At 35.3% G+C, this 13,538-nt stretch overlaps 1 long non-coding RNA gene across 2 annotated transcripts in view; it reads left to right on the top strand.

Moving 5' to 3' along the window:
- Positions 1 to 13,062, top strand: part of LOC117071148 — a 52,944-nt gene extending 39,882 nt beyond the window's left edge. Inside the window, exons 4-5 of one of the 2 annotated variants that reach the window (XR_004432160.1) lie at positions 10,923 to 10,999; positions 12,974 to 13,062. This is a non-coding gene — a long non-coding RNA (uncharacterized LOC117071148). The remainder of the gene's footprint in view (positions 1 to 10,922; positions 11,000 to 12,973) is intronic. The other variant, XR_004432161.1, reaches the window with a different exon arrangement.
- Positions 13,063 to 13,538: the final 476 nt, after the last annotated feature.

Raw genomic sequence — 13,538 nt, 5'->3', positions numbered from 1 at the left:
GCTGAATTGGGTATGCCTTGGGCCTGTTACTCTTCTTGCTGCCCCAAATATCGAAAAGATGGAAGATTAATCTTGCCATCAGGGGGATAAAAGCCATGTGCTAGGGATGGTGAAGCTCAAATGAGGAAAATAATTTCTTTTCTAATAAACATCTTTTAATATTTGAGCTAACCCTGGGTTATTACCTCTAGAATTCGTGTGTGGTGAGAAAAATAAAGCCTTTGTTTAAGACATGATTAGTTTTTAGTTTGTTTTCTTGTGCTTGTGGAAAACATTCCTTATTTTTTTTTTTTTTTTTTTTTTTTGAGACGGAGTCTCGCTCTGTCGCCCAGGCTGGAGTGCAGTGGCCGGATCTCAGCTCACTGCAAGCTCCGCCTCCCGGGTTTACGCCATTCTCCTGCCTCAGCCTCCCGAGTAGCTGGGACTACAGGCGCCCGCCACCGCGCCCGGCTAGTTTTTTTGTATTTTTTAGTAGAGACGGGGTTTCACCATGTAAGCCAGGATGGTCTCGATCTCCTGACCTCGTGATCCGCCCGTCTCGGTCTCCCAAAGTGCTGGGATTATAGGCGTGAGCCACCGCGCCCGGCCAACATTCCTTATTTTTATAATATGTAAAGGGTCTACGGATCCCGTAATATAATTTGTACTTAAAATATTTCAGTCTTCCTCTAACTTTACTCTACTGACTGACTAACAGGAGGAAAAAATCATAAAAATAACTAATGACAATTAGAAAATTATCCATACAGTGTAGTGAGGTTTTGAAAGAGAATGGCTTGTTACTTTGAAGAGTTGAACTAAGAGTGGCAGAAACTCTCAGGGAAATTGTTGTTGTAATATTAACCCATTTTAAAGCAGAATACTGCTGTTCCACACATCACAACAACCAATCGAGTTTTCTAACTCATTAATAAATCACAAGCATTTTAGTAAGGAGATGAGACATAGGTTTTACAACTTGCCATTTCTACTGAAATCTCATAAACTTCTTCATCAAGCAACTCGAAGTTCTCCCTTTTCAGTTCACACATCTCTCATTTTCTTCAGAGACCCTGAAAATCACCTTTCATGCCTAAGCCATTCAGGTGTTACTCTCATTCCGCCAAAAATTAGCTATTGCCTGTTGTTTCCAAATCATGTCCACAACTGAGGCAGGAAGGACGGTAGTTTGTATGTAGAGGATGAGTCTCAATTTACTCCATTACAAGTTCAATGAAATGAAAATGAAGTAAACAGGAACGATTTTAAATGCTCATTATTCAATAAAATTACACATTGTTATAACACAACAAGAAAAATACAGTAATTCTGTTAAATCTAATAAAACTGTTTCCTCAATGGATCACATTTTGTTATCAAAAAGCAATTTAATATTACTACATCAGATAACTTCTTAGTATATAACTGTCAGAGAAAATCAGAGCTGGACAGTAGTTAAAGTGGTAAAAACAGATGTTATTCAGAACTATTGCAATATGGGAAAAGAGATCTGTACATTAGTGAGCCCAGCTCTAGATACAGCATAGACATATGGAAATTGATAGCCAAGGACAGAGTGGTGATCAGTGGGTAGGAAATTACTAAGAGGAAACATCAAGTGTAAAGGGGGATGTTGGCTTAATCAACCTAACAGGATTTTGCAGAAGATGGGCCAGGGAGACCAGACATCACTTGGGGAATGCTGGAGAATGAGGAATTTGATGAGATATCTAGGATGATCACTTATGAAGCACTGGAGATTCTAGCTAAAAGACATCAGCAGAGTTTTAGCTAAAACGATATTTCAGTATTTCACAAGGATGTGCACTGATAGTGAGAGGGGAGCTTCAACAGTCCGAATGAAGTTCGGTCAATCTTCATCTAAATTTAGCAACAAAAGATGCAGATAGTAAAATAAAACTACCTAAGCCTATGCTTCCTTTAAATTATAAGTATGTGGGTACAGGAAAATAAAAAAAATTAAAATTAGAATATTTTAAAACTTAAAGTTGATGCCATGCTATGTTATGCTATGCTATGCTATATGCTATGCTATTCTGTGCTGTGCTGTGCCATGCCATGCCATGCCATGCCATGCTATGTAAGTGAGTGAGGCTATGGACAGCTGCACCACCACTGCCTATATTGACGTATGATTTTAAAGAGCTATCCTAATCCTCTGTAACGACATTAAAAAAAAAAAAATTAGGTATATGTGTTTGGATACCATCAGGTCTTTTAAGTAAAACACACACTTGTCTCACTTTCCTTGTGTCTTGGGCTTAAATATTTATCTATTTTTATTTCTGTTTGATTTTTTCCATCTTTGAGAGTGAAGTATAATATTATCAGTCGGTTCATTGATAAGAGAGTCTTGAATGGAAATCGACTGATTCATGCAATTAGAGAAAGCGTTTGTTTTTTATTACTGTTTCCAGAACAGAACTCCCCATTTTGTGACACCAACCACGATGGAAAGCCCTGCTCTTATTTTTGGAGGGGCTTTTGTTGAAACTTGGCAGGGGAACAGGCTGCAAACAAAGATGCACTTCTCTGTGTGTTAGTGGCAGTTTCACTTCTGCATCTTCACATATAAGCAGATTCTATTGAAAAGCCACTCAGAGGCCGGGCGCGGTGGCTCAAGCCTGTAATCCCAGCACTTTGGGAGGCCGAGACGGGCGGATCACAAGGTCAGGAGATCGAGATCATCCTGGCGAACACGGTGAAACCCCGTCTCTACTAAAAAATACAAAAAACTAGCCGGGTGAGGTGGCAGGCGCCTGTAGTCCCAGCCACTCGGGAGGCTGAGGCAGGAGAATGGCGTGAACCTGGGAGGCAGAGCTTGCAGTGAGCTGAGATCCAGCCACTGCACTCCAGCCTGGGCGACAGAGCGAGACTCCATCTCAAAAAAAAAAAAAAAAAAAGAAAAAAGAAAAGAAAAGCCACTCAGAGAATATTCACTGTAGAGATTTTCTAGTTTCTACAATGTGTACGCTAACCAATAGAAATGCACTTTTGCTTTGGTGCTTACATTTGTAAAACATTTTCATCAGGAATCTATATCTCTACTTCTGATGAGACAAGGGGGTTCAAGATATGATTTACTTTGTTCTTTACTACTTAGAAAATTGCTAAATGATAGAAAGGATCAAATTTTAAAAATGAAGGGAGATAGTGAAAGGAAATTTCTTTTACATCTTTTCCAATGTGTCAGGCATATGCTTGGTGAACTACATATATCATCTCATTTAATCCCCAAAATAAATACCTAAGGTTAGATATATAACACCACTTTTAGATTATAAAATTGAAGCTGAGTGGAATTAAGCAATATTGTTCAGGATCAATGGCTATCAAATTACAAAAGTGGAATTCAAACCTCCACTTGGTTTTATTCTGAAATCCCTCATCCATCGTGCGTTGTGATATAGAATGGAGGCCAGAGGCAGGAGAGAGCTAATGGTTAATTGTCTTTCTGAGCCCTAGAAATTCTAGGAAGCTGGATAATAGCAAATTTTATTTCCATTTCATATATTTAACTCTTATGAAATATTTGGTCTTAAGAAAATACTCTTCTACAAAAATAAATGTAAAATTTGTCACTGTAACACATGTACCTTTTTTTTTTTTTTTTAAAAGAGAGAATATATAGCTGTGAAGAAGCTGGGTTTTATTTTTTTACGTTTATCACAATTTTCTCATTTTTCAGTATTTTTATTGTTAGTTGATTCATTTCTTTCTCTATAATGTTTCACATACGCACATTTTATGATGCATTTCTGTAAACAAGATATTTCCAGATTCACAATGAATGTGAGCAGCAACATCTGTTATCTCACTTAGAAACACTGGAAGGAGGTAGTTTCAGGGCTGGGTCATCAACTCAAAAAGGCTACTGAGGACAACTCTTCCTCCAGTTTCGGCTTCATCAGCCTGTGTTGGTTGTTCACCTCATGTTATTGTCTGTGTTCAGAGTGACTACAGCAACTCTAGTGTCACATTCCTTTGCTGGGTCCAAAGGCAGGAAGCAAAAGACGGGTCAAAAAGGCTTTCTCGGCCAGGCGTGGTGGCTTATACCTGTAATCCCAGCAGTTTGGAAGGCCAAGGGGCGTGGATCACAAGGTCAGAAGTTCGAGACCAGCCTGGCCATATGATGCAACCCCGTCTCTACTAAAAATACAAAAATTAGCCAGGCATGGTGGCATGCCTGTCCCAGATACTCAGGAGGCTGAGGCAGGAGAATCGCTTGAACCCAGGAGGTGGTGGTTGTAGTGAGCCGAGATCATGCCACTTCACTCCAGCCTGGGTGACAAAGTGAGACTCCATCTCAAAAAAAAAAAAAAGAAAAGAAAAAAAAAAAATGCTTTTTCCTTCCTAAGCTCTGTCTCTTTAAGTAGAAAGAAAACCCTTCCCACAAGCCCCAGAACAGACTTCTTTCTACCTCACTGAGTAGGTCGTGGTCACATGTACACCCTTAGCCATGTTAGGATTTCAGAATGGCAGTTCTTCACCTTAGTCTACAATGTGAGATGAATAAAAGAGAAGAGGATTGGGAATGTCTGTATTAGTCAACTAGCAATTTCAGTACATTTTTCTCAAGCTTTCTTCTCTAAATCATGGAAATTTAAATATAACAAAAAGACGAAGATGTGGGATAGAATTGTCCCTTTTATAATTGTAAATAAAATTGTATATTTATTATTTTTCACATGTCTGGCTCAGCAGTAATTTAGATCATCTTTTTTTTTTTTTTGAGACAGGACTTCACTCCTCTGTCACCCAGACTGGAGTGCAGTAGCGCGATCTTGGCTCACTGCAACCTCTACCTCCCAGGCTCAAGTGATTCTCCTGATTCAGCCTCCCACATGGCTGGGATTACAAGCTCACACCACGGTCGCCTGGTGAATTTTTGTATTTTTAGTAGAGACGGGGTTTCACCATGTTGACCAGGCTGGTCTTGAATTCCTGATCTCAAATGATCCACCTACCTCAGCCTCCTAAAGTGCTGGGATTACAGGCATGAGTCACCATGCCTGGCCCAATTTAGATAATCTTTAATGTTGCTAAATAAGGATTTATAATTTCCTATTTATTCTCAAATATGTATACATATGCATCATATTATATAGTACACATTTAAAAATGTAAAGGTTATATGTGCATGTATAATCTGTATATATATTTGTATAGGTAGATATGACAGAGAGGAAGCACATATGTACTCAATGTGTTGATTATTGTAATTGGTATATATTTTAAGTGTCACATTCTGTCTGTAGTTTATAATAGTGGAATTGATTTTAACATATAATTTCTATTTAGCCACTTTGCTAAACTATTTTAATAATTCTAAAGTTATTTTGTAGATTTAAAACATTTTCATATAAACAATCATATTATCTGTAAGGGTTTTTTTTTATTCTTCTAAAGCTTTACACTTTTTACCATGTTTTATTGTCTGATAATTTTTAGCTGGTTTTCATGTATTGGCTAGTGCAACCAATTCAATTTTCTGCAGAAGTGAAGATCCACTGACACTGTTACGGGTCAAATTGTGCCCCCCTCCAAATATATTGACGTTCTGACCCCTGGTACCTGCAAATGTGAATTTGTCTGAAAATAGGGTCTTTGCAGATATAATTAAGTTAAACAAGGTCATTGGATAGGACCTAATCTAATCTAACTGGTGTCCTTATAAAAAAAGAAGACACAGAGACACAGATACAAAGGGCATAATACCATCTAAAGATGGAGGCAGAGATTGGAGAGATAGATCTACAGGACCAGGGACCCCAAGATTAGCTGACAGCATTGGAAGCTAAATGAAAGGTATAACAAATCCTCCCCTAAAGGCTTTAGAGAGACCATGGCCTTGCCAACTATTCATTTTGGACTTCTTGCATCCAAAACTGTGAAAGAATAAATATCTGTTGTTTCATGCCACACAGAATGTGGGACTTTGTTATGATAGCCCAAGGAAACTAAGGCATGCACCATTTAAAAAATTTCTATGGGAATATTTCTGAAATTGTACTATTAAGAGGAAAGTTTGCCTTGGCAAACACGAAAGTATTAATTGCTGCCAACAAGAATTATCAAAGAATACTAAATTAATGGATTAGAAATAAGATATTTGCAAGATCTCAAAATATCTCTTCACAGGATACTCATAATTATAACAAGAAATTGATTAACTTTACAGTTAAAAATGTGGCAGAGGCCGCCATACCCAGTGATCAAGTTAACATCACCAGACCTCATGAGTCTCCTGAAGTGGTACAGTGAGAAGAACATAGCCTCACTTTTGTGGAATTTCCTCCAAAATGCATAAGAAAAATCAGAAGAAAACATCGACCAACTGAAATTGACAGATATTGTACCAAATAAATACTCGACTATCTTCACAAGTTTCAAAATCATGAAAGACAAAGAGAGGCTAATAAACTGTTTCACACTAGAAAAGATTAAAGATAAATAAAAGGAAATCCAATGTGTAATCCTGGATTGAGTCACCTTCTATTCACAGTTTTCTAGGTTTACATTTTCTTTTTTTTTTTTTTTTTTTTTTTTTAGCTTTTTTCAATTCCCATTTATTTTTGGCTCTTGGGGCGATGTCATCTTTTCAATATGAAAAAAAGCAGCAAGTTCAACACAAAATTAGGTTTACATTTTCTTAATCATGAATGTGTACTATAATTCCTCATTATTTACTGACATTGTCATAATTTTTTCTCCATTGATATTATTAACAATAATGCTCGTTTATAAATTTTATAATGTTAATCCACATTGGATTGAATTCAATTTTATTGGATTAAATTTGTATCTATTACACATGGCTGCAAAATATTAAAAATTATATTTGGGATATTTTTATTCATGTTTATTAATGAAATTGACCTTTAATTTTCCATTTTATACTGTTTTTACATGGGTTTGTAACAACATTATGCTAATCTAAAAATAATAAAGTAAGTGCAACTTTTTCTGTCCTCAGAGTTTTATATAACTGAAATTAGATAACTTTTGAAAATCTGAGAGAACCACCTACAAATCGCTCAAGGGATAATTTTTCCTTCTTTTAACATCTCAAAATATGACAATTTGTTTAATTCTATACGGTTCTTTGGTATTTTAATTTCTTCTTCAATATACTGCAAGTTTAATTATTAAGAAATTTCCCATTGTACATAGGAATTCAAAATTATTGTATAAAATTATTTTTTAATTTAAAAAAATTATAAATCTCTGCTATATTTGTAGTTAAATTCCCTTGTTTATTCTTAGTAGTTTTTATACATGGTTTCCTTCTCAAAAGGGTTGTTTATTTTATTTATATTTTTCTAAGAACTTTCTCTTCTTTTTATCCTCTATTCTGACTTTATTTTCTAGCTTATTGATTTTGCATTCTGATTTATCATTCTTTCTTCCATTGTCTTTATGTCTATTCTCCTCTTTTTGTAATTCATACAATTTTCAACTTTATTTTTTAAAGAAAACGTAAGGCTATGATTTCTGTTCTAAGCACTATTTTATTGCAGTTCAAAAGTTCTAGTAGAAGGAATTTCAACTACAATGTAGCTATAATTTAAAACATTTTTATTTTTTTTCCTTCGGCTCATGAGTTATTTAGAAATGTTTGTTTAATTTCTGTGATAGTCCTTATAAGAGAGAAGCAGGAGAGTCAGGGTCACGGAAGGTGATGTGCTGATGGAAGCAGAAGTTGCAGTGCTGCAGTCAGGATGCCAAGTAACATGGCCACCCTCTAGAAGCTGGAAAAAGCAAGGAATAGACTCTTCCTTGGAGCACCAGAAGGAAAGCAGTTCCATTGACACCTTGACCTTAGCCCCATAAAATTACTTCAAACTAATAACTTCAGAGCTTTGATATAATAATTTGTTGTTTAAGCTACTTAATTCTTATGTTACAGAAGAAATAGAAAAGCACATAACTTCTTCTATAAAAATAATATCCATAGGATTTATAATCAGAAGTTGGCTAAATCTAAGTTCATGACTCTGTTAAGATGTTTCTGTCATGTACCGTTAGATGGTGATGCAAAAGTATGAAAAGAAAAACATCTAGTTTATCCTGAGGAAGTTGGGTTGGGCATTAAGATGACTGATACAGCAGAAGACACAAGAGTTACCCAAAGCAAAGGGGGATACAATGCAGGGATGAGAAAGTAGAGGGAGGCACTTCTGGCACTGGGAAAAAGCATTCTGGAACAAATTAGGTTGCTTAAAAGCTTAGAGAAATGCAGATCTGAAAGAACTCCTACATGTCCAGAGCCTTCAAAGGGATGTAAAAAGTAACCTAAGATGAGGCTAGTGAGTTGGACAGAGTGTAGAACTGGTGGTGACTTCAAAGTGGACAGTCACAGATTTTTGCCTTTTATTTTAGCAGAATTAGAACACCATCATTGGGTTTTAATGCACCGAATTGGGATAGTTTGGATATATGTTTCAAAAAATCTATTTCATTTTATGGCATGGCTCCCTTCTCCTGCCTTCATTTAAATATTCCAATGCTTTTTCTTCACCCATATAGGCCATGGATCATGAAAATTTTAGAATTTCACCCCATTATGCATCTGCAATAATGTCAACACAAGAAGTTACTGTAATGTTTCAGCCAATGGAATACCATAATTAAATGTCCATATTTCTGAGTATTGAGTAAGCAGTTTAGATAATGAAACTTTGTTAGTTGTTCACATCATCTTAATCAATACAAGTTAGATGGACTCAATATTTCTTCTTGCCCTTTTGCCCAGCCCTAAAACAGAGATGAAAAGGAAAAATCACTGTGATTAAAAACAAATCTTACACAAATGAACTTTAAAATTAATGTGCCCCTCATGATAGTCAAGGTCTAGATTTTATTCTCAATTAATTGCAATCTAAAAATGAATTAAAAATGACAGTTGTAAATGAATGGAAAAGAAATCATATATAACAGGATTTGGTTTTAAAGACTCAATGATGTTAGCTCTTTTAAAAAGTCTGAAAGTAAGAATGAATTAACCTATAAAACTTCTGGCGTCAGTATTTCCCAGAGACAGATAAGGCCCTACTAATTCATACTTATTTCAATGGGACTGATCAAAGTTTGATTAAGGATCTTTTTTAGGGGGAGGGATAAGGGGCAGAAGGATGGTATGTACATTATTTTATATATGCTCTGGGAAGGATAAGAGGCTGAAGGATGGTATATACATTATTTTATATATGCTCTTATCAGTGATGAAAAAGAAATTGAAAGGTAAGAGCCCCACAAAATCCTCAAAAAACAGATTTTAGAATAAACAATTAATGTGGCTGAACTAATTATAATCACGCTAAAGCATGTACTCTCTCATCACATATTTCAAAATAGATATAGATGAAATCTTTTAAAATTATGATAAGCCCGGAGTCTTTTGCACATTAGCATAAATCTTTTACTAGCATATGAGTAATGCAGATTAAAGCAGTAGGTCTCAGTTAGAAGTTGTTTTTACTGTATTTTATTTATTTTTTTTTTTTTGAGACAGAGTCTGGCTCTGTCGCCCAGGCTGGAGTGCAGTGGCCGGATCTCAGCTCACTGCAAGCTCCGCCTCCCGGGTTTACGCCATTCTCCTGCCTCAGCCTTCCGAGTAGCTGGGACTACAGGCGCCTGCCACCTCGCCCGGCTAGTTTTTTTTTTTTTGTATTTTTTAGTAGAGACGGGGTTTCACTGTGTTAGCCAGAGTGGTTTCGATCTCCTGACCTCGTGATCCGCCCGTCTCGGCCTCCCAAAGTGCTGGGATTACAGGCTTGAGCCACCGCGCCCGGCCAGAAGTTGTTTTTACTGTAAGCATGAACTTTTCTGACACCCCAGTAACAAAAGTTTTTCTCTAGTCAAAATATGGTCTCATTTTTTTATCAGAATCATTACATTCTCATGCAAATATTTTAAATACTATAATCAAACCAAACAAACTCAAGGCACCATGTACAGTCCTAGAGATAGACTATCAGATCCTGAGGTCAGAGCTCATGCAACTAAAATAGAAAGTTCTTTCAAATTGTCCTTCACCCATTGATTCCAATTTACCCGCATTTCTCCTATGCAAATAATTATTTTTCTTTTTTCATATTCAATTTCTAAAATAAGATCTTGTAGCTTACAGTATTACATAATTATAAAAATGTCCTTAAAAGAAAGATTGGGTAGAATGACTTTGGACCATGACAGTTTTATCATTTACAGTTTGGTTCCTGTAGGAATTTCAGATTTTATTCATGATCTTGTGTTTTAGGAGACATTCTTGTATGTTTTTATCAACAATCGCAACCCCTTTATTCCTAAAATATTAAGAAGGTTTATTATATTGGAAACAAAAAGTTCTCCTAAAATTTACATTACACAGAATTAGGATATAAGTTATCACTGTTATGAATCTCAACTGGTTAAAATAACTCTTTTTTTTTGTTTTTTTTTTGAGACAGAGTCTTGCTCTGTCACCCAGGCTGGAGTGCAGTGGCCAGATCTCGGCTCAATGCAAGCTCTGCCTGCTGGGGTTTACGCCATTCTCCTGCCTCAGCCTCCCGAGTAGCTGGGACTACAGGCGCCCACCACCTCACCCAGCTAGTTATTTTGTATTTTTTAGTAGAGACGGGGTTTCACCATGTTAGCCAGGACGGTCTCGATCTCCTGACCTCGTGATCTGCCCGCCTCGGCCTCCCAAAGTGCTGGGATTACAGGCTTGAGCCACCGCGCCCAGCCTCTAAAATAACTCTTAATAAAGCAATGTAATTCCTGAATTTCTATGAAGAAGTTTGTTACTTTAGAAAATTTTGTTCCAATAGAAAAATGATCCAGCATGATGACTATATTAATGATCTGCAGAAGTACTCTATTGCATCATTAGGAGGTTAAATGACCTGTATATGTTCCTCTTCCTTTTTTATGTTTTCCAGAATCTTCCATTAATTAAGTGCTAGTGAAGCTAATAGACTACAATTGGTTTCCTAAAATATTTTCATGAAATATTCAGGTATAGTTATATTTAATCTAATCTTAAACTTAATGAAAAATGACACATGTAACCAGCCAACCATCTGTACCAAGATAGACTATTAGCTGTGAATTAAAGTAATACTGGTCAGTTTTCTAGACCATATACATATGCCATAAAACTAAGAATTTATTGTAATAGTCCATTAAAATTCGCTGTGTGAATATGTATGATATATTAATATAATATGCTTATATTACATATTACATATTAATATAATTATATTTATATTATACATTAATATAATGAAATAAATATTCATATACATGATATATATGAGGAGATTATACAGATAATCTTTCCTTCCAATTTCACTAACAGAGAAAATATAATCAAACATGATTGGTGTTGAAATTTGGAGAACTAAAAAAATGAAGATTAAAATAATTTAATGCTGAGGTTAATTGGTGCCTTGAGAGGCTCTATTTTAATCTGGATGACTTAGAAATGAGTTATTTTTTTTTTCCCAGAAATAAACATATAGTAATGGAGGACAAACATGAGTGCTGGGACTTTCATTTCTACTTTTCTTCTAGGGACAAAGCAAGATTAGAGAAATCACCTTCATCACATATAAGCAGAATGCATGTATTACCCAGGCATTTGAAATCATGATACTAAAACCTTAGTGGTATGAAACAGGATATTTATTAATTGTAAGTGAAAATTGAGGCAAATATCGCTTTATTATCTTCCTTTGCAATTGACAGAGATTAATAGTCATGTTTCCATGACCAAAGTCACACAATTGGTTAAAAGCAAATGAAGAGCACTAATTTAGATCTAATATGATTATCCTTACAAGGAATCCACTCTTGTTACATACCATTGCACACATTTACAGAGGGAAAAGAAATAATAGTAATAATGCAATTACCATATAGTAAGAAAAATATCCCTGTAAGGTTTACAAAGTCCAAAAATGGTATCATTTTGATATTTCTGCAATATTGTTAGGATTAAGTAAAAGATGATTCACTTCATGAAATGCCATCTATTTTAGAGTGTGTGAATCTTTGCTATTTGCTTTGGCTGTTCTCTTGTTTGTTTTTATCAGTGTCTTAGGTGATTTGTACTATTATAACAAAATACCTCAGAGTAGAACATCCCCTAAAGGACAAAAATTTATTTCTCACCGTTTTGGAGGGTGGGAAGTTCAAGTTCAAGGTGCCAGCAGGTTCACTGTCTGAGGAGAGTGCTTTTACTGCTTCTAAGATGGTGACTTGATGGCGTGTTTTCTCGAGATAAAGAATACTGTGCCCTCACATGACAGAAAAACAAAAGACAAAAGAGACAAACCACCTCCATCTAGCCATTTTATAAGGGCATTTACTCTCATTCATTACGGAGGAGCCATCATGGCCTAATCACTTCTTAAAAGGCTCCACCTCTTAATACTATCACATTGTCAACACCTAAATTTTACAGGGGACACATTCAAACCATAGCATTCTGTACGTCCTTCCACTTGTTCTAGTAATAGTTCACTGATTTTTCTATAAGAAATCAGTGTCCTCCTTTCTTAGTTCACATAGTTTCAGAGTGGAATCTATTAAAATGGGACAGTAAAGATGGTGTCAGAGATAGATACACAAATAAATAAAATAGAGAGACACTAAAGAGTGAGAAAGAAGGCATGAAAATTACACCTACCCTGGACCATTTGTTGTAGAAACAAATACTTTTTAAAACACATTAGTCTCCATAAAATTTGTCATTGGGTATAACTTGATACTCTGATCAAGGTGCACAACAATGCCTCTGGTTCATGAAGAGAACTTTGTGTTATGTTCATTATAATCACCTAATGAGACAAAGATGCTCATAATCGGGTTATTCATTTATTTTTTTTCTCTCAGTAATGTTACTGGGTATATAAGATTTTCATGATCAAAAGGGTAAGCTTCAGATTAAAACAATAAAATTATTGGTTTAATTCTCTAATTTTTACAGATGGAAACTAATTCCCTTAGGAAATCAAAGCATTTCTCCAGATCCCCAAATTAACAGCGACCAACTTGCACAAGAATCTATACCTTTTGACCACATAGCACTCCATAGTCTAATATGTCCTTGTTTCCCCACTGGTTGAGTGGCCATGATTGATAAAAAAAAGAATTTGCCGGTGTATATTCGACTCAAAACATTCTTACTTATAAAGATAAATATTTTTGCACATAGGTAGGTTTTTTTAAATGACACTTAGAGTAACTGAATTATTAATTCCTTGTTATTGAACCACCTTGCAATTCTATATTCAACAGAGTAAAATAACTGCTTTAAAATAATAATTTTTGTTGTTCATTTAATTAAGCAGATGGGAAATAATTATTCTTGGTGTCCTTTCAAACTTTTTTCATTTTTCTAGTGAAATGTATTACATAAATTATACAAAAGATCAAAATATTTTAAGAATATAAGAAATTATTACAATAAAAATTGATGCTTACACAAATTAAACTGAGGGATAATCAAACCCTGTTACAAGATTAGAACAATTTTGCTATAAACATTGCTT

The sequence above is a fragment of the Trachypithecus francoisi genome, unplaced genomic scaffold (genome assembly GCF_009764315.1).
Source record: "Trachypithecus francoisi isolate TF-2019V2 unplaced genomic scaffold, Tfra_2.0 Lachesis_group3, whole genome shotgun sequence".
NCBI lineage: Eukaryota > Metazoa > Chordata > Mammalia > Primates > Cercopithecidae > Trachypithecus > Trachypithecus francoisi.
The sequence above is the reverse complement of the archived record's forward strand: the minus strand, read 5'-3'. Positions and strand labels throughout refer to the sequence as shown.